The sequence below is a fragment of the Lepidochelys olivacea genome (genome assembly GCF_965140295.1).
Source record: "Lepidochelys olivacea isolate rLepOli2 genome assembly, chromosome: 13".
NCBI classification, from domain to species: domain Eukaryota; kingdom Metazoa; phylum Chordata; order Testudines; family Cheloniidae; genus Lepidochelys; species Lepidochelys olivacea.
The window spans coordinates 24763600-24791430 of record NC_140423.1 but is presented as its reverse complement, the minus strand read 5'-3'; the positions used below and the strand labels follow the sequence as shown (position 1 = coordinate 24791430).

The window sequence follows — 27831 nt, the reverse complement described above, 5'->3', positions numbered from 1 at the left end:
TTTTTACTTTAAATCTACTAACATTTTGAAACAAATTTTCATTTCAACTTGATGAAACTTTCTAGTCTGAAAATCTCAGAACAGAATATTTCAACAATTTCAAAACTTTTTTTTCAAAAATATTTTGAGTAGGGAGAGTCATTGCAATTGAGACCATTTCATGAACAGTTTCCGTTTTAACAAATTGGAATTTTTCAGCGAAAAAATTGTTTAAAAAAAATTTCTGACCAGTTCCAATCATCATTGAGATCCATTCTCAAGGGGAGATGGGTAGTGTAATATCAGGGCTTTCTGTAATTCATCCATCTTTGGCCGCCTTGCTGTGATTATCAATAATGGTTCCAATTATCATGAATCATGTAGCAGTTTGCTTTTGGTTTTGTTGGTTCCTTTTTTTGCTTGCTGTGTGTGGATACCTATTCAGTGGGACCTGAACTGAGCCAGCCACTCGTTTCACAACGGCAGCCTGGATAGCCATCAGATAACTGCCTTTCTATCACTACTGACCTAGACTGTAGTCAGACCATTAAACTAGAGATTAAAAGTTCTGTATCCCACAGTAGTTCTCCTGGACACTCTCAAGATCAAGCCGTACTCAGTATCCTAAAATAATTCTGCTTGCTAAAGGAACAAACATGGTTAGGGCTTTTTAACAGAAGTGGTTGGATTTGGTTTGTTTTTGTGCGTTCTGCTTATTTCAGGGTATTATGGAGTTGCTGTTTTTCCTCCTCCTTCTCCTTCTGTTATTTGTCAGAGATGCCCAGTGGGCTCAAGAAGGCACCTCTAGATATTGTATAAGTTTAAATAAATAAATGATATACTGTCTTCAGGTCCCCATAGAGTGCCAAGGAAGAGAAGAGGGGTTTTAAGATAATGCATGGAGGATGTACAAAAACAATGAGGAGTCCAGTGGCACCTATAAATCTGTTAGTCTTTATTGGGCAACAGCCTTCATGGGTTAAAAAAAAAAGAAGAAGTGTTTTTTTACTCACAAAAGCTTATGCCCAAATAAATCTGTTAGTCTTTATGGTGCCACCGGACTCCTTGTTGTTTTTGTGGATACAGACTAACACAGCTACCCCCGATACTTGACACCATGGAGGATATAGATGACAGCCCAGTGATTTATTTCTGCACGTCCCATAGTGAGGGAAGCCATGCAAAGCTGCAGATGACATGTCAAACTGGATATATTTACCCAGTGAAAATGCAAAGCACATAGACATATATAGGAGAGGCGGGAACTGGGATGTTAATGCTGAGATCCAGGGAACAGATAGATTAGCGTTTGGGCATAATTTCTCAGGCCTTCACTCTTCCCACAGAGAACATGGTAGTAGCCTCCTGGAAGGTAGCACCTGATGAGGTTGTACTGAAGGCAGCGTCTCTTATTTTGGGTCACATTCCTGGCTGGAGTAGAGTTACTGTCGGAAAAATGGTGTTATGTAGAAAAGATGGGATCGAGATGTGGCCACTCAGGGAGAGAGGGAGGCGAGAATGGCATAACCCCCTCTCCCAATCTCCCCACACAAAAAAAAAAAAAAAAGAAAGAAAAAAAAAAAAGACATGGACCATGCAGTACTTGGATGCTTGGGAATGGTCTATTCCAATACAAGAACGAGCTGCTGGTTTTCTACTGCCACTCGCTGATTTTGATCCCTGCATCATCATTTATGTTAGCAGCAATTGGAATATGGGTGTCTGGCAGGATGAAAGGCAAGCCATGGAGGGTTTATTTTCTCCCTTGTGTACAATTATCATCTCTTTGCAAATGTTTGCAAGTAAAAATAAATAAATAAATGCTGAAGCGAATCCTAGATCTCATCTCCAATTAGATTAAGACCCAGAGTTATGGAATAATAAATATTCTAACCACAGCTGTACAGCTTCACAATCATTTTAAGACTGATTTTAGCCTACGGCCCTGGAAAAGTGACTTCAACAAAACTTAAAGAGATTAAGTCTGATTATTAAGTGAAAACGCTTGTCTAGACACATGAGTGGCTTTGCAGCACTGTTAAAAAGCTCTGCGTTTCTTCCCCAACTGAAACGGGGCATGGAGGCCTGAATTGCTATGGTGGTGACTGGTGGAGCAGAATGAGAGAGTACCTCCAACACCCTTGCAGGTACGTGCATGCAAAGTGGAGTGCCAGCAGGGCCAGATAGTGAAAACTTCTCAAGCCCTAGCTTGCAGGTACAATTGGGCTGTCTGTTACAGAAACTATCTATGAATATTTATATACAAAGTTTATAGTGCATTTGACCTGGGACCTTCAGTTCTATGTCACAGGCCTCCGCCACTTGAGCAAGAGGAATAACTGTTGCGAGTAGCAGGCCCTTCCCACCCCCATGGACTGACTACTACATTGGGACATGATGCACTTAACTCATGTGCTCTATCTAGTTGTATGTGGGACAAATGTACTAATCACAGGATCAATATATAATTAGATTACGTACAAAAGATCACATTACAGTTGAGAAGTCAAGCACTCAGAAGTTAGGAAATACCAGAATTAAGCTTGCTGAGCTAACTAAAGCTTCTCAACAAAACAGCAGCAAGATTTATTTTATTTATTTGTTTTTTAAAACATAGCAAACACCTGATATGGAAAATTTCACCCTGAACAGTTAAAGTTTGGCAAAGTTACAAGCAATTGAAAACAGGGTCTTATAACAAGACGGGTCAGGCAACCTTGACGATAGGCACCACTATCTGCGCCGCCTAAAATAACTTGTACTTGTTTTTCTTCATTCGTTGCCAATCACAAATCCGCTCATACCTTGCTGGAGTGTCATGTGGCTGTTTAAAGGATGTTAGGATTCTGCATATTGCACCTTTAATTGAGGGCAATCTCCCTGCTTGTCTGCTGGAGGAGCAGTGCTGTGACTGGGTTCCAAACCATCATGCTGCTCTCTCGCATGGGGACTTGGGCTGAGATTCCCAAAAGGATTCCACCCCGGCCCAGTTCTGTTCCTACTGATATCAGTCAGAGTTTTAACCACCACGCAGAGTTAGGCTGGTGCTGATAGCTCCTGCAAATTCCACCATCACCCCCCAATCCTGCAAACGTACGTATGTTATGCTCATGAGCAGTCCCCCTGAAGCCATGTGTGCGAAGTGCTGCCAGGATTGAGGATTTAGATTAGTTCTTTTTTTACAGCTTTTCTTTAAAATAAAAGGAAGCCAGACTGCAAAGGTCTTGTTTTCCTCGGTGCATTGGGGTAATATAGCACTCAATAAGCCCTGCCCCTTGAACATTTTGGCCTTTTACATTCCTCAGTGATTTTGTTTTCCCTCTGAAAACAAGTTGTGGAATAGGTGATGATATTTATAATGCTGGCCATCCAGTTACAGCTGCCTGCTCGTATATTTTGGAGGCCTCCCGTTCCAAGATGTCATGTGGAATTTATATCCCAGGGAACATTTTATCTGTAACTAAAGCAATGGCTAATAAGTCAAAGACTGAACTGGAAATGTTACAGGGAAATAATTCTTATTTTTAGCATTTCTAAATTTTAAAATGTGACCCTCCCCCCCACATTTCATGCACAAAGACTACCTTCATTCATGTTTTTCAGTGTATTACCTCTATAATTCAGACTGGCTTTCGATATCATTCACCTCCTGTCTGCTAATCTAATCAAAATAACAGAGGCCGATTCCATAAGTAACAATTAACAGTTTTCTTAATCCATTTTACTGTGATGTACTCCTGGGGTACAGCCTGAAACTGTGGGACCCCCCTTACCTCTGCAGCCTGGGCTGTCTCTCACAAAGCTATGCCAGTGACAAACAGCAAACCCCTCTAGGCGCCGCGACCATCCACATGTGAAGATCCACACTCAGCAAAATTTCATGAAGGTTCTCCAATCCAAGCCACTCATGAATTAAACAGAGAGAGGCAGCAGCCAATCACCCCACCCCCCAGCCTTGCATCCCAGAAATATATTGTCTTAGACTGCTCAAGACTCCCGTGGACAGTGCAAGCTCATTAATTAGTCTTTCACTCCAACGAGGGGTAGTGGCTGTGCAACAGCCCTCATGATTCAGAGCTAAGCACTTCAACCAAAACCCACACTGTTTTAGGTTAAATATAAAACGGGTATATTAACTTCAGGAAGATAGATTTTAAGTGATTATAGGTAGCTGGCATAGAGATGAAAGTTGGTTACATAAAAAACAAAAATAAAATCGCAGTCTAAATTCTACAGACTAAGCAAGATTTGAATCAAGCAATTTCTCACTCTAATAGATGTTACAGGCAGTTTACAGTTCTTATTCCACAGGCTGGATCCTCTTCCCAACCTAGGACCAATCTCCCCAGTTCAAAGTCTTTGTTTTCCAAACGATCTTCCTGGTGTTGAACTGAGGGAGGAGAGAGGCCATGTGGTGATGTCACTGTCCCTCTTCTATGCTTTCCTCCAGCTGCTAGAAAGAGCCTTACTGTGTCACGAGTTAGGTAGCCCTCATTGAGTACCTGACCTATCAGAGGGGTCTCTGGGAGAGTGGATTCTTCTTGATGGGCCATCAACACATGATGTAAATCTGTCTGGTCCGTTGCTCCATTGTTGCCACTGAAGGTCTGGCTGTGGGCGTCTTCCAACCTTACAATGTATTTCAGTAACACACACATAGCCAAATTCCATATCTTCACATACAATGATAGTACACACACTTCAACAGGATGATAATGTTCGACAGATCAAGATGTCTTAAATGATACTTCACAAGGCATACTTTACATACAAAACATATCCTAATCATATCACAGTAGTGACTATGGGGTTTCCAGCATTCTATTTTGAGGTACAGTGTGTCACACCTATACATTCATACTTGTAATTACCAGACCTTTTGTATCCAGCTACTCACTCACCTAAATCTTCTTATTAAATCCCACAGTGCAGCCAAAAGACTTCCCCTGGAACTTCCCCTGGAAGTACTCAAAGTTGTAGGAAGGCAGCCTTGTGGTTAAGGCCCTGCCCTGGGGGGCTAGAAGTCATGGTTTAATTCCCAGCTCTGTCACAGACTTCTTGCGTGAACTTGGGCATGTCACTTAGTTGCTCTGGTTTTTCTTCTGTAAAATATAGACAATACTTCCCTACTTTGTTGTGAGGGTAAAGTAATTAGTGTTTGTGAAGAGATTGGATACAGTGGCGATGGGAAAGAGACATATAAAGGCCTAGATACAGAATATCCTCCTCCACTAGAAAGTAATCTGATCTAGGGCTGGAAAACAGGACCTCTCTTTAGTTCTAATCATAGCTCTGAGATTAGCTCTTTCTATGGCTTTTTGTCAAATTCCTTAACTTCTCTGTGCCTAAAGTTTCTCCATCTGTGAAATGGAGATATTAACCTACCGGCATCCCAGGTGTGTTTATAAGCAACAATTCATTCATGTCTGTGGAGTGCGTTGAGAGTGAAGTGTTTTTATTTCTGACCTGCAGCGTAGTTAAGAATCTCACATTGTTTTTTGCTCCAAAGCATGGTGTGCTTTGGTATTAGAGAGGAGTTATCATAGAATGCAGACTAACATTTGAAAGCCGTTATTATTAAATGAATGCAGATGGCACAATCGGGTAGTTGATTAGTGCACTGGCCTCTGACCTCTGAAGCAGCAGTTTGATAGGGTCTCATGTTGGTCACAATTAAACCACTTCATATTTTGTCACTGTCCAAGGGAGGCTTAGGCCTGGAAGACCAGAGAGAATCACTGGCTACTCAGCTGGCAATGCTATAAGAAATGCAATGAATGAATTCCAGCTGAGAACATTCCACAAAACTCCTACTGACTCAACTAGAAGGATTCTTATTCCACCTGTGTGGGAGAGCTACTGTCTGCTAGGGTCCTTCAAGGCACTGAACTGCTTGGGTCTTTCCTTGAATGCCAGCCCATGGTAATGTACAGAATGCACAAACAGCCCACCTGACTACTAGGTAGGGGACTTCACTAACTGGTCTTTGTTTTGATGTCTCTCCATCAATTGGCAGGCAAAACATCAACATGAGCTGCACTTGGAACTCTTTCCTAATGAGAAATGTGGGAGGAAGCTGGACTTTGAAATGGCTCATGGTATCTGCATCTGGGTCCAGGAGCCCCTTCAGAGTCCAATATATTTTTCTCATTCAACCCCTGTGGAGTTCCTGACAAAATCCAAATAATAGCCCCCACAAAGGGACAGCTTTGCGCTGCTCAGAATGACACCCACTTAGTGTAGAATAGAAGGAGCAGGAGGGAGTGAAAAATTTCCCAGACAATTGATTTGTTTTCCCACTTCTCTGAACACTTTGAAGTTTCAGCACAGGACCATAGAAATTAGCTCCATCCATCTTATCACCCCGGCTTCCGCAGTGGCCAGGAGCAGATGATTCAGAGGAAGGCACAAGAATCCCTTTAACAGACAATTATTCCATAATTGTCTATCCTAGGCACTTATACAGCCCAAGTTAACATAATATCCGAGCACCTCACAATCCTGAATGTGTATATCCTCGCAATGCCCCTGTGAAGCAGGGCTGTGCTGTTGCCCTCATTCTACAGATGAGGAACTGAGGCAACACAGAAACAAAGGTATTTAGGCACCTAAAGATGCAGATGGAACTGGGTGGGGTTTTCAAAAGTGCCTAGGCACCTAACTCCCTTTGGGGAATCCCCATCGGGGCCTATCTGCATTTTTAGGCATCAAATACCTTTCAAAATCTGGTCCTTAGGTACTCATCCCAAAGCATAAGTTACTTTTGGAGATGTGGGGCCCAGGTGCTTTTCCTCAGTGGTTTTACTTCAACTAGATCCCAGGAATGTGACGGACTAGTTCACAGTAGCCTTTCTTTGCATTTGTCAACCATGAATTTTATCTGCCATCCTGCCCAAGTGCTTCCCATTCACCTCTGAAGTTCCTCACTCTTCTTGAACCCTGAGGAGCATAAATAATTTTGTATCCTCTGCAGATTTTGCTACCTCCCCCATCCCCCTCTATGTCCAGATAGGGATGATGTGGGAGGTTGTGATGGGTTATGATGACAAGGTGGTGCTGGAGAAGGGGCAATTTAGCTCCTGTGACACTAGCTTAGGAATCACACAGACTCCACACAGAGGGAGTCTGCGCTGTAAGCGTTTGTGCCTTTCTTGCAGCAGCAGCTAGCAATGGGGCTGCACCATTAGGGTAGGCAGGGTTCAGGTGTATGTACCACTGGGTCATGAAAACCTGCTTAGAGCAAGAGGAGGTGACACAATGGTAAATACTCCCGAGTTTGGTATTTCCTGGTGTTTCTGCACTGCCGCTCCCATCGCTTGTACCACCAGGGTAGCGGCATTGCTTCTGGGACATGGGTAGTGGTCTCTGTAGTGTAAAGAAGGCCATAGTGGCATGGAGTGGTTAGCTGGTCATACTCTAGCTCCCTGGCATCCTGACACACCCTCCACCCCTTACATATGCTAATTCCCAACTCTGTTTCCTTATTTGCTTGCCACTCTCCTACCTGTTGCCTCAGTGTATGAGCCATGGCCATCCATTTTCAGGGGCCATGGTGGCCCCTTAGAAAGCCCTAGCATGGGAACCAGGGCCTGCCAGCTGGCTCCATTCTGTTTGCCCTCTCTTTCCCTGCACCTGCCACTGCAGTGAGCTGCTTCTGGGACCCCCTGCCTCTGCAGTTCCATCCCCTGCTCTGTGCAGCGTGGAGGCTGGATTGCTTTCTCCATCGGTGCTGAATATTTTATTTTTTGATCTTCCCATAATCAGGTGCTTTATCTCAACCTTTTTTTTTTTTAAACAAAAAAGATTTTAATAAATGTAACCTCTTTAAATTGTGTAATTGTCGCTTTCCTGAGACCTTAGCAGAGCAGTAAGGGGAAAAATATGTACCGAGCAGTTTTGGTGCATTGATAATTTATTATCTAATAATCTCTTGTCTTCCTTTCTATTCCCAGCTTTCTCATTACTTGTACACGGCTTAATGCCCTGTTGCTAGCAGCAGGGTTGGGACGATATTGCAGAGCCAATTCTGCTCCTTTTTAGGATCAGGATGCAGTCGGGGGAGTGGGAGCTGTGTTGGAGATACAGATCCAGGCAGGATACAGATGTATAAGACCTGAGGCTGCCACGGGCACTGAGTGATTTAATTTCCCTCTTTCTCAGGGGAGGGGATGGTGGTGGTGAAGAACTGCCGTTTCTAGTGGTGGATGCTGTTGAACCATTTTATAGGGCTGATGTGTTTCCAAATATCTACCTCATGCTCCAGGAAGGAGGCTGCTGACTGTGCCCGGCCAGCTTTGAGTTCACTCGCTGACATGTGTTTAGTCAAATCTTCCCTTCTGCAGCTCTTTGTTTTATAGATCTTAAGTAGTTTGCAGCACTCTGAAAGCAGGAGTGTGATGAATTCAGTCCAGAGTTCACATTCCATTTGCATCTCAGTCGTGAGTAAAGTGACTCCTGTATACAGAATTTGGAAGAAGTATGGGATCCTTTAGGATGAAAGGCACAATATTGATCCCAAGGGCCACATTCTAGCACACCTAGGCTTTGTCTACACACAAAAATTGTACTGCTTTATCTATACTGTACAACTGCCCTAGGGTGGTTGCAGTTATAATGGTATGAAGGGCTTAATTTCAGTATAGTGGTTCCTGTACAGGAAGGAGAATAACTGTACTGGTGTAAGTGTTGTAGCAGTGCTGGTCTCAGGATATTAGAGAGACAAGGTGGGTGAGATAATATCTTTTATTGGACCAACTTCTGCTGGTGAAAGAGACAAACCTTTCAGCTACACAGAGTTCTTCATTAGGTCTTCTTCAGGACCTGAAGAGCTGTGTCACTTGTAAGTTTGTCTATTTCACCAGCAGAAGTTGGTCTAAAACCCACCTTGTCTCTTGAATATGCTTGTATAAGGCACCTTTATACCAGCGTATCAGTGGCCATGGTAGGGGTTGTTCTGGTGTAACTATACTGGTAAAAAAATCACACCCTTAACTGAGATATTGGTTAGGCTGACCAGATAGCAAGTGTCAAAAATCGGGACAGGAGGTGGGGGGGGTAATAGGTGCCTATGTGAGAAAAAGACTCCAAAATCGGGACTGTCGCTATAAAATCGGGACATCTGGTCACCCTAATATTGGTACAAAACTGTGTGCAGAGCAGTCCTTACTCTAACTGGATCAAGTGGGGAGTACTCAGTATGATACTGCAGCAGAATCTAACCCTAAGCTAGTAGACATCAATTCAGCACAGTTCTTGGTTGTAAATTACCTGTGCTTAGTCATGCTTAAGTACTTTTCTGAATTGGGATCTTAGTATCAGTGGTTATAATAACTCAGCTATGTTTAGATGTGAAACAGGCCCTGGAGTTTCTCCATTCCCCAGTGGAACATGTGTTTCAAGTTAACTAGCTAACTCCTGTCCATGTTAAATAAGTATTTATTATTTGTACTGCTGTGGCAATTGAGATTGGAGTCCTATTGTCCTGGGTGCTGGACAGACACAGTGAGAGACATTCCTAGTCCCCAAAAGCTTCTGGTCCAAATAGACAGCACAGGCTCTGTCTTCTCTGCAAGAGAAGGTGTGCTTTCACATCCAGATAGATAACTATTTAGCTGTAAAATTGTAGTGGAGACAAGGCACCTAGCTAGTCAAGATTAGCCTCAGATGGGGAAGTTATAGGATTGGCTTCACTGAGCACAGCGAGGTAAATACTGCCTGGGCCTTCTCGCCACTCAGATATTACAGCAAGAGAGCTATCTTGAGTTATCTATCTCAATGTGAAAACACACTTTATTTTCCAGTGAAGACGTAGCCACAGACAGAGGGTGAGAGGAGAAACAGTGGCACGGAGAGGTGAAGTGACTTCCCCAAGGACACACAGCACATAAGAGATTGAGCTGGGATTATAACCCATGTCTCTGACTCCTAGTTCAGTGTCCTTCCCACTAGACCATGGTGCCAGGATCGACTGTCAGGACTATATTTCCAAGAAATCAGAGATTGGAAAACTTGTAACTTGTAGTGGTACAGTATTGCTGGCATGCATTGCTTTTCGTCTTGTCAGCCTGCCTTCTTTCCATTATGGTGATAAATGGAAAATTCTTTCCTTTACAATTTAACTTTAGATGAAAATTTGTATGACAGCTTCACCTACACCAGAGAGCTTCTCACAGAGATAAATTCATATGGCAAGTCATTTCTGGATCAGAGGGTTATTAATGAAGAGCCAGCATGGGTCATATAGCTGGTGACTGCTATAATTTGCAATTATTTATTGCATTTGAAAACATGTGAAATTTTTACCATCAAGGTTTGAGATGGATAGATTGATGGATATGATTAACTGAAATTGTATACAGCATGATTACAATAAGGATCTGGGACATTAAATGAAACCACTACTGGTTAGCTACCAAGTGTAAATTATTTACTTCAGTGCTTTAAAGCTTTATATGTTTGTAGATTTGCAGCTGACGCTGGTGAGGAAGGAGCAAAGTAGTACAGAAAACAAGTTTTAAAAATGGTGGAGCCAGATACATGTAGTGTAGCTGTGTGCTGAATAGGGAGCAAGAGCTGAGCTTTGACTACAGGGAAGCTAGATGTTGCTAGTCAGAGAGCAGAGCCGTATCATTTTATATAAAGAGAAAAGCAAGAGGCAGCGTGGTCCAGTGGATAGGGCACTGGGAGTGACGAGACTTGGGGTTCTGTTCTTGACCTTGCCATTCATTTGCTGTGTGACCATGTCCTTCACGATGTAGCTTAGGCTCAAATTTCAAAAGTGGCCTTTAATTTTGGGTGCCCAGGTTAAGATGTTTAGGAATCCAAGCTGAGCATCCAAAAATGGAGGTACCACAAATTAGAGCTGACTTTTGAAAACTTTCCCCTTCACTGTCCGCAAAATGGGGATAGCACTACTTATTCACCTTTGTCCAGGGCTTTGAGATTTCTGAGCGTCCTTGGACTGGCACTGTTCCTGGGTTCTATTCCTGGCCCTGCCATCCCACTGCTGTCTCCATGCACAGCTATGTAGTCCTGGCTATGCCGCTTGAGAATGGGTGAAAGTCATCAACTTAGGCCTCAACTGGAGTATTGTGTCCAGTTCTGAGCAGCACATTTCAGGAAAGATGTGGACAAATGGGAGAAAGTCCAGAGAAGAGCAACAAAAATGATTAAAGGTCTAGAAAAAATTACCTTTGAGGGAAGATTGACAAAATTGGGTTTGTTTAGTCTGGAAAAGAGAAGACTGAGAGGGGACATAATAACAGTTTTCAAGTACATAAAAGGCTGTTACAAGAAGGAGGGAAAAAATTGTTCTTAACCACTGAGGATAGGACAAGTAGCAATGGGCTTAAATTGCAGTAAGGGAGGTTTAGGTTGGACATCAGGAAAAACTTCCTGTCAGGGTGCTTAAGCACTGGAATTATTGATTAGGGAGGTCGATGAATCTACATCATTGGAAATTTTTAAGAGCGGGTTAGCCAAACACCTGTCAGGGATGGTGTCATAAATATAAAGGGAAGGGTAAACCCCTTTGAAATCCCTCCTGACCAGGGGAAAACTCCTCTCACCTGTAAAGGGTTAAGAAGCTAAAGGTAACCTTGCTGGCACCTGACCAAAATGACCAATGAGGAGACAAGATACTTTCAAAAGCTGGGAGGAGGGAGAGAAACAAAGGGTCTCTGTCTGTCTATATGCTGTTTCTACCGGGGATAGACCAGGAATGGAGTCTTAGAACTTTTAGTAAGTAATCTAGCTAGGTATGTGTTAGATTATGATTTCTTTAAATGGCTGAGAAAAGAATTGTGCTGAATAGAATAACTATTTCTGTCTGTATATCTTTTTTGTAACTTAAGGTTTTGCCTAGAGGGGTTCTCTATGTTTTGAATCTAATTACCCTGTAAGGTATCTACCATCCTGATTTTACAGAGGTGATTTCTTTACTTCTATTTACTTCTATTTCTATTAAAAGTCTTCTTGTAAGAAAACGGAATGCTTTTTCATTGTTCTCAGATCCAAGGGTTTGGGTCTGTAGTCACCTATGCAAATTGGTGAGGCTTTTTATCCAACATTTCCCAGGAAAGGGGGGGTGCAAGTGTTGGGAGGATTGTTCATTGTTCTTAAGATCCAAGGGTCTGGGTCTGTAGTCACCTAGGCAAATTGGTGAGGCTTTTTACCAAACCTTGTCCAGGAAGTGGGGTGCAAGGTTTTGGGAAGTATTCTGGGGGGAAAGACGTTTCCAGACAGCTCTTTCCCAGTAACCAGTATTTGTTTGGTGGTGGTAGCGGCCAATCCAAGGACAAAGGGTGGAATATTTTGTACCTTGGGGAAGTTTTGACCTAACCTGGTAAAGATAAGCTTAGGAGGTTTTTCATGCAGGTCCCCACATCTGTACCCTAGAATTCAGAGTGGGGGAGGAACCTTGACAGATGGTCTAGTAGATAATACTTAGTCTTGCCATCCATGATCCAGACCGGAACTTTGACATGTTGCAAAAGGGCTTGGGTCAGATCCTCCTTCTATTCAGGCCCATACCACTGTTTCCCCAAACCCCTCGGTTCCACTTTTTTTTTTAAAGGGAGTAGGATCGAGGGGGAAGAAAAATCAATTTTAGTATTAATGGAAGATTGGGATATCTTTCTTCGCCAATCAGTGCAATTCTGATGTAAGAGTCAATCTGGAGAGTGCTAGATCTGACTTTGAGCTGGTCTCATCGAGGGAAATTCATCCCTGAATAAATTAGTTGGTGACTGACAAGAAAATATTACAAATTATGTATTTGATGATTTTATTCAGTCACCTGTAGAGCAGGTTGAATAGTGGAGAAATGTATGTGTGAATGCATTGTGATATTTGACAGAAATACTGTGCAACCAGCGCCAATCCAAGTTCTCTTGTGATGGCTCCGTGACAGCAGGAGCTTCGTGGATCAGGCATATGAACAAAAGCAAAATCTCCATCCTAGGCCAGCGTAAGTTATGCCAGGCATTTTTAGTGTCATGGCAGGTTATAAAGGGCTAACTCCTACAGTTTTGTGACATTCTTCACCTACAGCTGAGTGCCTCGGGAAAAGGGTGCAGAATTCTGTCCTGCTTTTGAAATCCTCAGAGGAACTAATACCAATCTGATGCCTGCAAGTGAAAGGCCCACTGATCAGTATGAGCTTTGGGAAAGCTTGTTGCCTTCAGTGGGAAATGGGCTTTTGGAGAAAGGGATTTGATTCACAGAGCCAAACCATCAAGTGGTGATCTGTAAAACTGAATTACATGGTCGTTGAGGCTGCATCAGAATGAATCTTTTCAAATGCAGTGTGCTGGTTAAAGGGACATTTCTCTACCAGTCCCTAGCTGTGTTCTTTTCCCAGACAGAACTGTCACTTCTTGCTATATTCTGTGTCTGCATTGTGGGTTTTTTTTACACCCAATGTAGCTACAACAATGCAGCCATATCAGTGTAAAACCCCAGCGTATCTATCTAACCTATATGGCCTATGTCACCATAATATCTGAACTGTTTGTGTGTGTGTACGTGTGTATGTGTGTAAAGACAAAGTGAAAATGGGATGCACACAGCTTATCAACTACTCCCACACTAACAGAAAATCTTAAAAGGCGACCAAGTCCACTAGAAATTATGGTACGAAAAAGATGCCACTAGGAAATATCAGTGTAATGGGATGAAACTCATAGAGAAAGGGGGGACTAATGCATGAGGCAGCTCAGAATGGAAATAGCAGCACTGAACAGTATATCCAATCTGTTTTGAGCCATGACCCACCTCTACCACCATGCGGGGGATCTTCTCCTTCCTAACTGGGTTTAAAATGGTCACAGAGAGAGACCTTCTAAATGCAATATATAATTAACCCATGGAACTCACTGCTATTGGATATTATAGAAGGAAATTGCTTTGTAAGATTCCAAACAGGATTAGACATTTTGGGGCAGATTTTCAATTTCTCTACACCATCTGGGGACAGATTTTCAAAAGAGCTCAGCATAAGGATGCTGAAATCCTCTGAGAATCTGGTCCTTTTTGAGTAAAAACAGAAGCTGAAGTGACATTAGTTAGGGCCCAAATGACAAGGGACCTCAGTCCATGTGCTTAAAAATGTAAGCTGATCATCAGCTGGACTCAGGGTGAAATTTCACACATGGCACAAGTGTCAGGATTTTTATGCTTTCTTTTTTTGAAGTATCTAGGACTGGCTGTTGTTGGAGACAAGACTAGCTTGTTGTGGTTTTTTTATGGAAAATTGGGTTCTGATGAAGTGAATTGTTTTATGAAAAGTGTCTGCTTTCCATGGAAATTTTTGATTTTTCATTGAAAAATGGAACTCCTGAAAACAGAAATATTTTAATTCTGAAATGCTGCCACTCTGCACCATGAGAGTTGCCATTCACATGATTCATGCTGCTGTTCTCATGTGTGGATTGGGATCCCCATCCAAATGACATCTCCTAGGATGCCCTGCAATCATGTAACTACCATGATGGTCAGCCTCTCTTCACTGAGAGGGGGGCCTGTGGTGCATTCTGAGAGATGTAGGCCAACCAAGGAGCCTGGTCTATAGAGAAAAAATGGAACATGAGGTACCCAAACTACAACTCCTGTGAGGCCTGGTGATGGCATTTCAGAATGAAAATATTTTGATTTTCAATTTTTTTCACCAGAATCTTGAAATCTTCCATGGGAGGAGGGGAACCCGGTTTCCAACCAGCTCTCATGGCGATGTGTGTCTAGGTGGCTCATTGAGATGCCCCAATGCAGCAATTCCAATGTAGGAGATGGGAACTGTGTATGGCTTGTGCTCCACATGAACTAATTTTCTGAATGGGAGTGCAAGACTCCCCTCGCCCTAAGGCCTCCACTGTCTGGGTGTATCTCCTCAAAATGTAATAATCTTCAGGGTCTTCCCAAAGTGCCCAGAGGCAGTTTATGAGAAATAGGCCAAGTTCTGTGCCCTGCTTTGCTGAAGAGGACACACACTGATTTATATTCTGCTGTAACCCCAGCTGGGTCTATTCCACACACATATATTGAGGCTGCTGAGCTCTCCTTCTAGCTGCATCCCTTGGATCTGAAATGAAAGCAGCATAATTGGATGCACCAACATAGTGGACAATGACAAAAAGCATTTTTCTAAAAGCATCCCCCGCCATTACAGAAAGATTACATCTGATGTGATAAACCAGCATCGCTCCTCGTTGGTACCACTGCTAAGTAATTTACCCTTACAGAAAAGAGTCTGGTTATTGCAGTATATTTGCTGCAGCCATCTAGGTGAAATTATTTGTTTCAAACAAGAAAAAAAATAGGAATTTTGCTTTCATATTTTCCAATAATTCAAACTCCTTGGAGAAAAATGAGATATTGACCTAGAGTCAGAGGTGGAGAACACCCATTATTGAGAATGATTTAAAAAGGATGGAGGCAAGAGGAGAGGACAGGGGTTCGGACACACATATACACACACACCTCGCTTGAAAATGGTCTAAAGGAAAGCGGTGCTAAAAACAGAAATGGGGATTGCTAGAAGAAAGAGGTGTGTACCTGACAGCATGAAGGGGTTTCCATTGGGACTAGGTGGATGGTTCAGGGAAATAAATATGAACCTGTTTGGACTATGCATGATTCTGCCAACCCACATTTTGACACCCAAAGGGGACTGGGCATTTAGACTTTACTAGGATTGCCAACCCTCCAGGAATTAAAGATTAATCTTTAATTAAAGAATATGTCATGTGATGAAACTTCCAGGAATACGTCCAACCAAAACTGGCAACCCTAGACTTCGCTGGATTTGGACGCATCAAAACTTTGGGGCCCATTGTCCCAAGAACACCCTCTTCCCCTGCCCCCCTTCTCTGTATCACTAGCAGTATGTGTACGGTGCATACTAACCAATCTGGAGTCTTGGTCATGCCTGTCCCCCCTCACTCTTCCCCTTGGGCATGTTGTAATGTGATCTAAGGGGAGCAAGGGAGTCACTTGGATGGACAGTGCATTTCTCGCCCCTGGGATCCTGCTTTGGCAGCAGCTAGCCAGCAGCAATGCAATGTTCATTGCCTCCTGCCCACTCGTGTTTCTAGGCCCCCTTGGACTGATTGCTTTGGCATGCTCATTCTCCCCTGAGAGCAGTGTGAGTTTGGGTTTGGATTGGCATTGTGATGAGATCAGAAGAACTGCAACTGTGGGAATTAGGGCTGTCAAGCGATTAAAAAAAATCATGATTAATCATGCGATTGAAAAAATTGAAAAATTGAAAAAATCATGCGATTGAAAAAATAATCATGCTGTTAAACAATAATAGAATACTATTTATTTAAATATTTTTGGATGTTTTCCACATTTTCAAATATATTGATTTCAATTACAATGCAGAATAAAAGTGCACAGAGCTCACTTAATTTTTTATTATAAATATTTGCACTGTAAAAAAAAAAGTAGTATTTATCAATTCACCTAATACAATCGCTGTAGCGCAACCTCTTTGTCCTGAAAGTTGAACTTACAAATGTAGAATTATGCACAAAAAATAACTGCATTCAAAAATAAAACAATGTCAAACTTTAGAGCCTACAAGTCTACTCAGTCCTACTTCTTGTTCAGCCAATTGCTTAGACAAACAAGTTTGTTTACATGTGCAAGAGGCAATGCTGCCCACTTCTTGTTTACAATGTCACCTGAAAATGAGAACAGGTGTTCGCATGGCCCTGCTGTAGCTGACATTGCAAGATATTTACGTGCCAGATGAGCTAACGATTCATATGTCCCTTCATGCTTCGACCACCATTCCAGAGGATGTGTGTCCATGCTGATAATGGGTTCTGCTCAATAACGATCCAAAATAGAGCAGACTGACACATGTTCATTTTCATCCTCTGAAGTCAGATACCACCAGCAGAAGGTTGATTTTCTTTTTTGGTTGTTCGGGTTCTGTATTTTCCACATCGGAGTGTTGCTCTTTTAAGACTTCTGAAAGCATGCTCCACACCTCATCCCTCTCAGATTTTGGAAGGCACTTAAGATCCTTAAACCTTGGGTTGAGTGCTGTAGCTATCTTTAGAAATCTCACATTGGTACCTTCTTTGTGTTTTGGCAAATCTGCAGTGAACGTGTTCTTAAAGCGAACAACATGTGCTGGGTCATCATCTTAGTCCGCTATAACATGAAATATATGGCAGAATGTGAGTAAAACAGAGTAGGAGACATACAATTCCCCCCCAAGGAGTTCAGTCACAAATTTAATTAATGCATTATTTTTTTAACGAGTATCATCAGCATGGAAGCATGTCCTCTGGAATGGTGGCCAAAGTATGAAGGGGCATATGAATGTTTAGTATAACTGGCACGTAAATACCTTGCAATGACAGCTACAAAAGTGCACACATACGTTGGCAATCCTAAAGCTTCCAACCTGGATCACATTGTAAAAACTGGATGGAGAGAGTGGAATAGCATCAAAGATGTTGGAACATGTGTATGTTGCACCACCATGTTTAACATCTGGGGAGTATGAGATGAGGTTAAAGCCATCAATACCATAACATCATGCTACACTGATAGCAACATGACTTTCTTGCAGACAGGTTACATCAATACTGTGACAAGTGGCTAGGGCACTAATGATGCTGCATTGGCTGTTGACAGACCCTCAACATTAAACTGAAGAATTTGAAGTGCCAGTCCAATGGCTTAAAAGTTCAAGAATGGCAATATATTGGGGTCACATTCAGATGGCATGTGACCAAGATTCGTCAGCGAATTTAGTCTGCTGGTTGGATCAGTACAGATGGACAAGTCAGTATATCAGACCTTAACCCATCATAGGGGTCTCAGATTTGAATATGTGGAGCTGAAACACACAAAATTTTAGAGTATGGGTCAGAACCAAACCACAGGGGGCTTATTTTCTGGGTTCTGGTTCAGTGCTGCTGAAATATTGTGAGAGCTGGTGATCTCCTGAGATATCATCCATTTGTGGGCAAAATCTTACTTAGAAGATGTTTTGGTGATATTGACTCCAAACCTCAACCCCAGCTCTGATTTGAACTCTGACCTTAGACTCCAGATTAGACCATCACCCCCTTGACTCATCTTCAGTTATCGTGCTGGGATTACAATTCTGCCACCCTTAATTTCTCTAGTTAGCAAAGTATGAGGCTTGCCATTTGGAGGCTGGCTTGGACAAAAAAGGTTTGCTTCTTGTTTTTTAATAATTTTGAAAATGCTGTTACCTGAGGATAGGTGCGTATCCTGGCCAGCACTTGGGAGTCTAACATTCTTCCCAAGACTAAGACAAGTGTAGCTGTGTGAAAAAAGACGTGCCCTTTATTTTCTGTTCGGGAAAACAAGGAGAAAATGAAACAAGAAGGGAGCAAGATATGTACAGCTGAAGGGAAGAGAAATGCAGCAGGTGTAAATTCCTGCAGGAGAAAATGAGATAATACTTAGCAATTCATAGATTCCAAGGCCAGAAGGGACCACTGTGATCATCTCGTCTGACCCCCTGTATGACACAGGCCAGAGACCTGCCCCAAAATCATTCCCAGAATGGATCTTATAGCAGAGCATCCAATCTTGATTTAAAAATGGTCTGTGATGGAGAATCCACCACAACCCATGTCCCTTGGTAAGTTCTCCCAACGGTTAATTACTCTCACTGTTAAAAATGTATGCCTAATTTCCAGTCTGAATTGGTTTACCTTCAACTTCCAGCTATTGGATTGTGTTGCACCTTTCTCTGCTAGATTGAAGAGCCATTATTACATTTTTGTTCTTGATGTAGCCACTTATAGACTGTAATCAAGTCATCCCTTAGCCTGCACTTTGTTAAGCTAAATAGATAGACTTAAGGAGCTCAGTCACCATAAAACATGTTTTCTAAATTGTGAAGTCCTTTCCATTTAAGAACTTCAAAGAACCTCACAAACACTTTACCAGTGGCCTCACTACAGTGTTGTATGGGGTAGGTCAGTATTATTATCCTCATTTTACAGATGGGGGAAAATGGAGGCACAAAGATGCTAAAAGCTTGTGTCTGCATGAGGGTAGATGGTAATGCGCTCTATGGGGATGTGATTTCTAAAGCACACTGTGTTGCACATTAATTGGTCCATGTAAACCTTGCTGACGTGCACTAAGGGTTCCCTCGTGCACTTTAAGATAGTACTGTTTCAAACAGCACTATGATAAGGTGCACCAACAGGGTCCACATGGACCAATTAATTTGCAACGCGTGTGCTTTAGAAATCATCCCTCCCTCCCCCCCTGAGTGCATTCAGCCCACCGTGTAGACAAGCCCGAAGAAACAGGAAGCGTATGGCAGAGCCATTCCTAAAGCCCGGGTTTTCTGGTTCCCAGCCCTGCGCCTTAATCACAAGATGGCCTTTCTTGTAGCTATGACGATGAAACTATAGGGAAAAAATGTGAAGAGGCTGTTGATAATGTGCCACTTCATGCAGAAAACTCAATTTTTCTTGTAATTTTTCATCAAAACTGTAAAACATTTTTGACCAAAAAAAAAAAAAAAAGTGAAAATTTGTTGCTGATTATTTTTCAGCCAGCTCTATTGAAAACTTGGTACATTTCTGGGGGACGGAAGGGGGGAACTTATTGAGAGTTCTTTGGAAGGGAAGGACTTACCCCAGGCATAACCCTCACAGCGGGGCTAGAGCTTGAGAGTCCATAGGTTTTTAAGACCGGAAAGGTTCATTTTGATCATCTAGTCCGACCTCCTATGTAACTCAGGCCAGAGAATTTCACCAAGTGCTCCCTTAAGCATAACATGTGGTTGAGCTAAAAGACATCCAGTCTCGATGTCAATACCTCAAATGACAGAGAATCCAACACATCCATAGACAAGTTGTTCAAAAGTTTAATCCCTTCCCTGTTCAAAACGTGCACGTTGTTCCTTACAGAGTATTCTGATGCTCAAGTATTGTGGCGTTAAAGGGACAGCTCTGCTTTACTTATAGTTCCTTCCTTAAATTCTCTCCTGCCAAAGGCTTGTGAAACTTCTGCACATCAGGGGCCCAGGCAGTAAATTTAACATTTCTCATGAACGTGCAGGTCAGTTGGTGGCTGTCTTACACACTTGGACATGATTTAATATCATGCGCTCGTCTGAGGAATCAGCAGTGGGCCTGGATGGAACATAGTTCCCCAGGAGACTGTTTTGTAACCTGAAAATGAAAGCCTAAAACCTATCAGGATGCTCTCCAGCTCCAAAGTTAGAAGTTAGAACCTAGCACTGTGCCAGGAACCATGAAAGCTGAGCAAACTGCAACCTCTCAAAACTTGTAAATGGAAGCCTAAGTAGATAGACTATCTGGAGAATGGTTGCACTCTCTACCCTGCTTAGATTCTCAGTACATGAATTGGCCCGATAATGACAGACAGATCCTCAAATCACAATTGAAAGTGTTGTGAGAGAGCTGCCTCACTCTACTAACTTCCAGTAATTGGGGAAGCGGTTGCATTAGAGTTTGTGCACTGCAGTGGAAGAGATCTATTAAGAATACTTTCCAGGCCTAAGCTGCTGGGGAGAACAGTTAATTGAAATTACAGCACTTATTTTAATTGTGTCTTCCTGTCAGCTTTTGCTCGAATTGCAGTGCAGAACTGATTTCACCACTTTGATAGTTCCACTGCTGAGCCCAGCGACTGTATAGTATCAACACGAGTTTCTGCATTAGGTTGGGGTTTACTTTTTAATTTTTTGTTTAAGGTTAGCAGAATTTTCGAGCTGTGCAGCATTAATTCCTGGAGTTCTCTCTGGTAGTGGGAGAGGGCTGTCTTCCTATTTTCAGTTCCCAGCATACTCATAGCCTCAATCTCAACTTGTGGAGTTCCCTGTTTCCCACGCTAGAGCGAGGGGCTGCTCTATGTCATACTGGAATGGAGCTGTTGCTATTTCTCTAGCCCTCAAGGTTCTCTCAGCCCTATAGTGAATGTTTTCTGACCTCTAACTCCCAATGTTCCTTACATCTCTGTCTGGGAAGGGCTGTCTCCATACTAGTAACACACTTTTAAGGTGAGAACCTCCTTCGTGCTCAGAGTTCCATCTGCCCCATACTAAGAATAGACTGGCTTCAGACTTCCCTTGACTTTTTCCCCTGCATTTTTATGAGCGTCCATCTCTTGATTAGGATTTCCTATCCACTATCCTTCCTATTATCAACTTTGGCTCAGATGATTTATTTCCCTTGCTCGGTAATAACTTCTGCTACACGCTTTGCAATCTTATCACTGACAACCTTACCACAGGCTGCCGTCTGACCATAGAATCATAGAATCATAGAATATCAGGGTTGGAAGGGACCTCAGGAGGTCATCTAGTCCAACCCCCTGCTCAAAGCGGGACCAATCCCCAATTAAATCATCCCAGCCAGGGCTTTGTCAAGCCTGACCTTAAAAACTTCTAAGGAAGGAGATTCCACCACCTCCCTAGGTAACGCATTCCAGTGTTTCACCACCCTCCTAGTGAAAAAGTTTTCCTAATATCCAACCTAAACCTCTCCCACTGCAACTTGAGACCATTACTCCTTGTCCTGTCCTCTTCTACCACTGAGAATAGTCTAGAACCATCCTCTCTGGAATCACCTCTCAGGTAGTTGAAAGCAGCTATCAAATCCCCCCTCATTCTTGTCTTCTGCAGACTAAACAATCCCAGTTCCCTCAGCCTCTCCTCATAAGTCGTGTGTTCCAGACTCCTAATCATTTTTGTTGCCCTTCGCTGGACTCTCTTCAATTTATCCACATCCTTCTTGTAGTGTGGGGCCCAAAACTGGACACAGTACTCCAGATGAGGCCTCACCAATGTCGAATAGAGGCGAACGATCACGTCCCTCGATCTGCTTGCTATGCCCCTACTTATACATCCCAAAATGCCATTGGCCTTCTTGGCAACAAGGGCACACTGCTGACTCATATCCAGCTTCTCGTCCACTGTCACCCCTAGGTCCTTTTCCGCAGAACTGCTGCCGAGCCATTCGGTCCCTAGTCTGTAGCTGTGCATTGGGTTCTTCCGTCCTAAGTGCAGGACCCTGCACTTATCCTTATTGAACCTCATCAGATTTCTTTTGGCCCAATCCTCCAATTTGTCTAGGTCCCTCTGTATCCTATCCCTGCCCTCCAGCGTATCTACCACTCCTCCCAGTTTAGTATCATCTGCAAATTTGCTGAGAGTGCAATCCACACCATCCTCCAGATCATTTATGAAGATATTGAACAAAACCGGCCCCAGGACTGACCTCTGGGGCACTCTACTTGACACCGGCTGCCAACTAGACATGGAGCCATTGATCACTACCCGTTGAGCCCGACAGTCTAGCCAACTTTCTACCCACCTTATAGTGCATTCATCCAGCCCATACTTCTTTAACTTGCTGACAAGAATACTGTGGGAGACCATGTCAAAAGCTTTGCTAAAGTCAAGAAACAATACATCCACTGCTTTCCCTTCATCCACAGAACCAGTAATCTCATCATAGAAGGCGATTAGATTAGTCAGGCATGACCTTCCCTTGGTGAATCCATGCTGACTGTTCCTGATCACTTTCCTCTCATGTAAGTGCTTCAGGATTGATTCTTTGAGTACCTGCTCCATGATTTTTCCGGGGACTGAGGTGAGGCTGACTGGCCTGTAGTTCCCAGGATCCTCCTTCTTCCCTTTTTTAAAGATTGGCACTACATTAGCCTTTTTCCAGTCATCTGGGACTTCCCCCGTTCGCCACGAGTTTTCAAAGATAATGGCCAATGGCTCTGCAATCACAGCCGCCAAGACCAGTCCGACTTACATCAGCCTTGCCCCATGGATGAAAAAACTAGGGTGATCCCCTTGAATAAGGGACCCAAAAAAGATCAGACCAATGCACGTCTCTGCTCTCTTTAATGCATCTTTAATGGTGGAAAATATGTCCAATGCACTGCAGCCCTGTCAGCAGTGGCTTCAAAAAGTCCTTGTATGCTCCGCTTTATATATAGCACCCCTTGTTTTTTGGTTAACTTGTTGAAATCAACAAATGATGTGGCCCCCAAATGGGTGCATAAGGGGTGAGGGCACAAAGAGTCTTCTCTCCCTTGTATTTCCTGCATGGGGTCCAGGCACAGCTGCATTCCCCCAGCCAGCAGAGGAGGAGTGTGCTGCACCAGCCTGTGGATGCGTATGCACCCCCTGTGCACTGGGTCGTTCTGGGAGACGCATCACCTCCTGAGCTCCCTACTGGGTGGCCTAACGTTTTGGCCCCATGGGCCTGAATCAGATTCCACTGGTGCAAATAATGATGCAAGGATCCTAATTCTCATTTACCCTAAAGACACTGCATGCCCATCTGGCAGTGTCAAGGCCCTGTACGTTGCCAGAGTGCTGTACAGATGCTGTGGTGTAAATGAGAATCAGGCCTGTTGTTTTAAAAATCTGATCACCTTGATCTCAGATGGGATCCCCCGGGAGCAGCAAACTGTCCAGCAGAAGGTTGCTTTGTCTCCCTGGATTAAATTATAGACTGTAATCTGTTTTTAGGCTGTGAATGTAGAACGGGGAGAAAAGAAAAGATGAAAAAATATTACGCAGTTCCGATTTTTAGATTAATGCTCTTCCTCATAAAAGTGCGAATGACATTTATTTGGCTGGCTGCATAATCCATGTTAACAAGACAATTAGTATGTGATGAAAGTTATTATCGTCCTTGGCACGTCAGAGTCGGGGCTGCTGCCAGATTTGGAATGGCGCCTCAATTCATTTCTTATTCGCGGCAAAAGATAATATTAAATTTTTCTCCGAAGATCTTGACAGTGTGTAATTAGTATTTTTCTGCGTTAAATAAAATGGAGCAAAACACAGCAACCCAGATTAAAAGAAAAATCAAACAAAAATGAAGATTTTTAAAAAGAATTACATTTTGAGTGAATTCCACACTTATGAAAGGCAACTGTCTTTGACAGTTGCGAGTGACTGCAGCTCTGTTTATTGACAGAACAGGTACAGTGTTGATAATGGCAGCACCATGGTATAACTATACTGGAATATTTTTCCTAGAGTTTCTCACCGTTGCTTGCACTGGTTCAGCACCATCAGTGCTAGCAAAGGTGGGAACCCTAGTGTCAACAAGGCTCCAGGTGGCCAGTGCATCGTATAACCCTGTGGAAACAGAGCTGGCCTGCACAAAATGATGCTTAAAAGTTAGTGGTGGTCACCAGCAGCCTGTTTCCATTGGCGACTGCTAGTGGAGCTGAGTCAGTGGTAGGTGTGGTAGGAAAAGTTAGCAAAAATTCCCCGCACTAGACAAGGCCTGTATGTGCTGATGTGCTGCCGGCTCTGCCTCCCACAACAGCTGTAAAAGGGAGGTTCAAGGCCCCGTCCTCAGCTAATGAGCAATAAGCATCGAACGTTTGGGTGCGTGTGCCTTCGGAACTGGATTAAGATGCTTCTTTCACATAGGCTGCTGAAGTGATCTGAAGGTATGACCATGGTCAGACCCCGTCTATCACGGCTGGATCAAACCAGGTGAGCCCAATCCAGCTAATTAAAGAGAGCCTATAAAATGCTGCTAGTAGGCAGCTGGGAGGAAGGACTGGGACAGGCTGACCTCTGGTCAGCAGAGGCCACCTGGAGCAGCATTAACCCTTGTGATGGGTCCCTGGGAGTAAGGGGCCCAGGGGCTCAAGGAAACAATCCTGCAGTTGCAGCTCCAAGGCGGGAGCAGAGTGGGAGGAGACAAGGAAGCTGCCAGGAGCTGCAAAGCGAGAGATCCCTGGGAGGGGTGGCCCTGAAGCCTGGGGGTCAGGTATTGACTTGAGACTGCCGCCTGGGTGTTTGTTAACCGTTGTTATAAAAGAATAAACTTCCTTGACTGGGACTGCGCATGACGGTGCATGTTTGGAACTGGGATGCCACCCCCACCACTCCCAGCGACACCAAGATATTACATAGGTTGCAAAGTCAAGCTCTTGAAAGTAAAGAAATGCCAACATTTAGATTGCGTGTGCAGCCTTAATTCAGTCCTGCTGTGTGTATGCATTATGACAATGCTTAATTATATGAATGCATGCTATGTTTTCCAAAGGACCTCTGCCTCATTCAGTCCACAGGACGGACAGTGCTCAGGGAATGAATTAGGGCTGCATACAGAATGGGGCTGTTGCATTTGCATTGGAAGGTGTGTGGAGAACAAGGCAGGCCACTGCCCCAAGAGAGAGATGGACTTGTGAGTAAGGCAGGTGGAAGCCACATGGAAGAATTCCTTGCCTCTGCCACGGAGGTCCTATGTGATGCTGGGCAAATCACTTAACCCCAGAATTTTTGCGGGTGGTCACTAATTGCGTGTCTCTCATTTTCTGGGCGCCCTGGGGCCTGAAGTGCTGAGAGCTCACAATTGCAACTGAAGTCGATGGGAGCTGCAGATGCCCTGCATCTTTAGCAATGTGGTCTGGAGGAATGGGCACAACACTGGGCGGAAGGAGATCCTGAGTTCTAATTCTGACACTGCCCTTGATTCGCTCTGTGTCTCATGCAACTCAGTTTGTCTGTGCTTCACCATCTGTAAAAGGGGGCTAATAATTCTCACATCTCCCAGGGGAGATGCGGTGATAATGTCATTAATATCTGTGAGGCAGAATGGTGATGAACACCACAGAAAAGTCTATATGGAAATGAATAATCCAGAACAGGATTTGGATCGAGTGCAGTAAATAAGGCAGGGGCTATTGAATGAGGATAAAAAGAAACAATGAACAGCTGTCTCATTCCTTGAACACTAGCCATCCCGTGCACTGAATGAGGCAGGGATACCCAGGAAAAAACCATGTGTGATGAAAGGCTGTATCATCATTCATACAGACAAAGGGCTGAATTAAGGTTGCATGAACATTATAATTATTAAAGAGAGGAAAAGAGATGTTCAGTCTGGAAAAGAGAGAACTAAGGGGGAATATGATAGAGGTTTATAAAATCATGACAGGTGTGGAGAACATAAATAAGGAAGTGTTATTCACTCTTCTTATAACACAAGAACTAGGGGCCACCCAATGAAATTAATAGGCAGCAGGTTTAAAACAAACAAAAGGAGGTATTTTTTCACAAAAAGCACAGTCAACCTGTGGAACTCCTTGCCAGAGAATGTTGTGAAGGCCAAGACTATAACAGGGTTCAAAAAAGAACTAGATAAGTTCATGGAGGATTGGTCCATCAATGGCTATTAGCCAGGATGGGCAGGGATGGTGTCCCTAGCCTCTGTTTGTCAGAAGCTGGGAATGGGCGACAGGGGATAGATCATTTGATGATGACCTGTTCTGTTCATTCCCTCTGAAGCACCTGGCATTGGCCACTGTCAGAAGACAGGATACTGGACTAGATGGACCTTTGGTCTGACCCAGTATGGCCATTCTTATGAAGGGACATGCTGGTAGTGGGGTCTGGAAAAACCCTGCTTAAATTAGACATGTAAATACCATTAAAAAAGTTAACCTTTTAAACGATTAAAATATTTCATTTAAATGGTTAACCAATTAAAGGGCCAGTTGGACAACAGGGCTGGGGCCAATCCAGCCGGGGCTGGCATGGCTGGGGTTGGGTCTCCTCTGGCTGGGGCTGGGGCCGGGACCGGTGCGGCTGGGGCCGCTGTGGCTGGGCAGCACTGCTCCACCCTCTCTGGCCGGCGTGGGGCCACTCCAGCTGGCGTGCGACAAGCCCAGGGGTTAATGCTTAAGGTGGGTTAACCGGTAAGACTAATGCTTACCGGGTAGCTGGTTAACATTTTACATCCTTAACTTAAATAAAATGGATGAAATTCACTGCTGGGGTAACACCTTTGGCTTTAGGAGAGTTAATCCTGGGTGAAATTAGAACAAAAGTCTTTGACAGACAGCAAATGTGGCAGGGAAATTGCTGAAAAACTTCAGAGAGGTAAAAAGATGTAAGGGTAAGTATGAAAAATGTAAGTGTTTCTGACATCATGACAGAGACTTTTCAGAATCATATTTCAATTCCTATACGAGACAGTTTTATTCAGGAAGGTCACCAGATCTACTGTGACTTGTACATATGTGTGTGTATGGAGACAGAAATGTCAGTGCAGTGTCTGTTTTCTTCTGATTGAGTTCTGTGTTTTACGAACCCAGTGCCCCCCAAAAATCCTGTGGGACTGAGGGGCTGGTGTTCTTTCATTACTCCAGGGCTGGCTTATCTGGGAAAAATAAATTCCCGCAATTGGCAATCTGATGTGTCCTGTCTCTGGTTATTCCAGGCCCAGTTCTTCTGCAATGAAGTCAAATTTGCTGTTAACTACAATAGGAGAAAGATTCGACCTTTGGACTGGACATTTTATAGAAAACTGTTGTCAGCCACATGCCCAAATCAGCACTGGAAAGGGGATTAATTCCATCCATCAGTGGAGCAGACTAAATGGCTTTAACCATCATATCCGACTGTGAGTTGTACCTATTACTGACATGTACAGAGTGCTTTGCAGAAGCAGTGATTTCTACATTTTCTCTTGCTGTTGAAGTACTAAAATAAAATCGCTCCCAGCTCTAAAAATAAATAATGATTTGTACACGGTTTATCCTGGTATCTGGGCCTGGGCCAAGCACTGTTGTTATTTTAATAATTATTCTGTTCTCTATCTGCTTGATCGGGCTAATGTCTGATTTTGTCTGCTGCTAGCACATCTTCCCCCAGAATCTCAGAAAAAGACCACCAGACTATGCAGAAATTAAGCTATTTTCCAGACATATAAATGACAGGTTTTTGTGTGTGTGTGGATTCACTTTTTAGGGGTATTAATTGATTGGCTCCACCTTGATCCTCCATCAACAGGAAAAGAATCATTGTTCAGTTCCAAGAAACAAGAA

At 43.4% G+C, this 27831-nt stretch overlaps 1 long non-coding RNA gene across 1 annotated transcript in view; it reads left to right on the top strand.

Moving 5' to 3' along the window:
- LOC311529665 overlaps positions 1-27503 on the top strand; it is a 184143-nt gene extending 156640 nt beyond the window's left edge. The window contains exon 3 of the long non-coding RNA XR_014713856.1: positions 27225-27503. This is a non-coding gene — a long non-coding RNA (uncharacterized lncRNA). The remainder of the gene's footprint in view (positions 1-27224) is intronic.
- Positions 27504-27831: the final 328 nt, after the last annotated feature.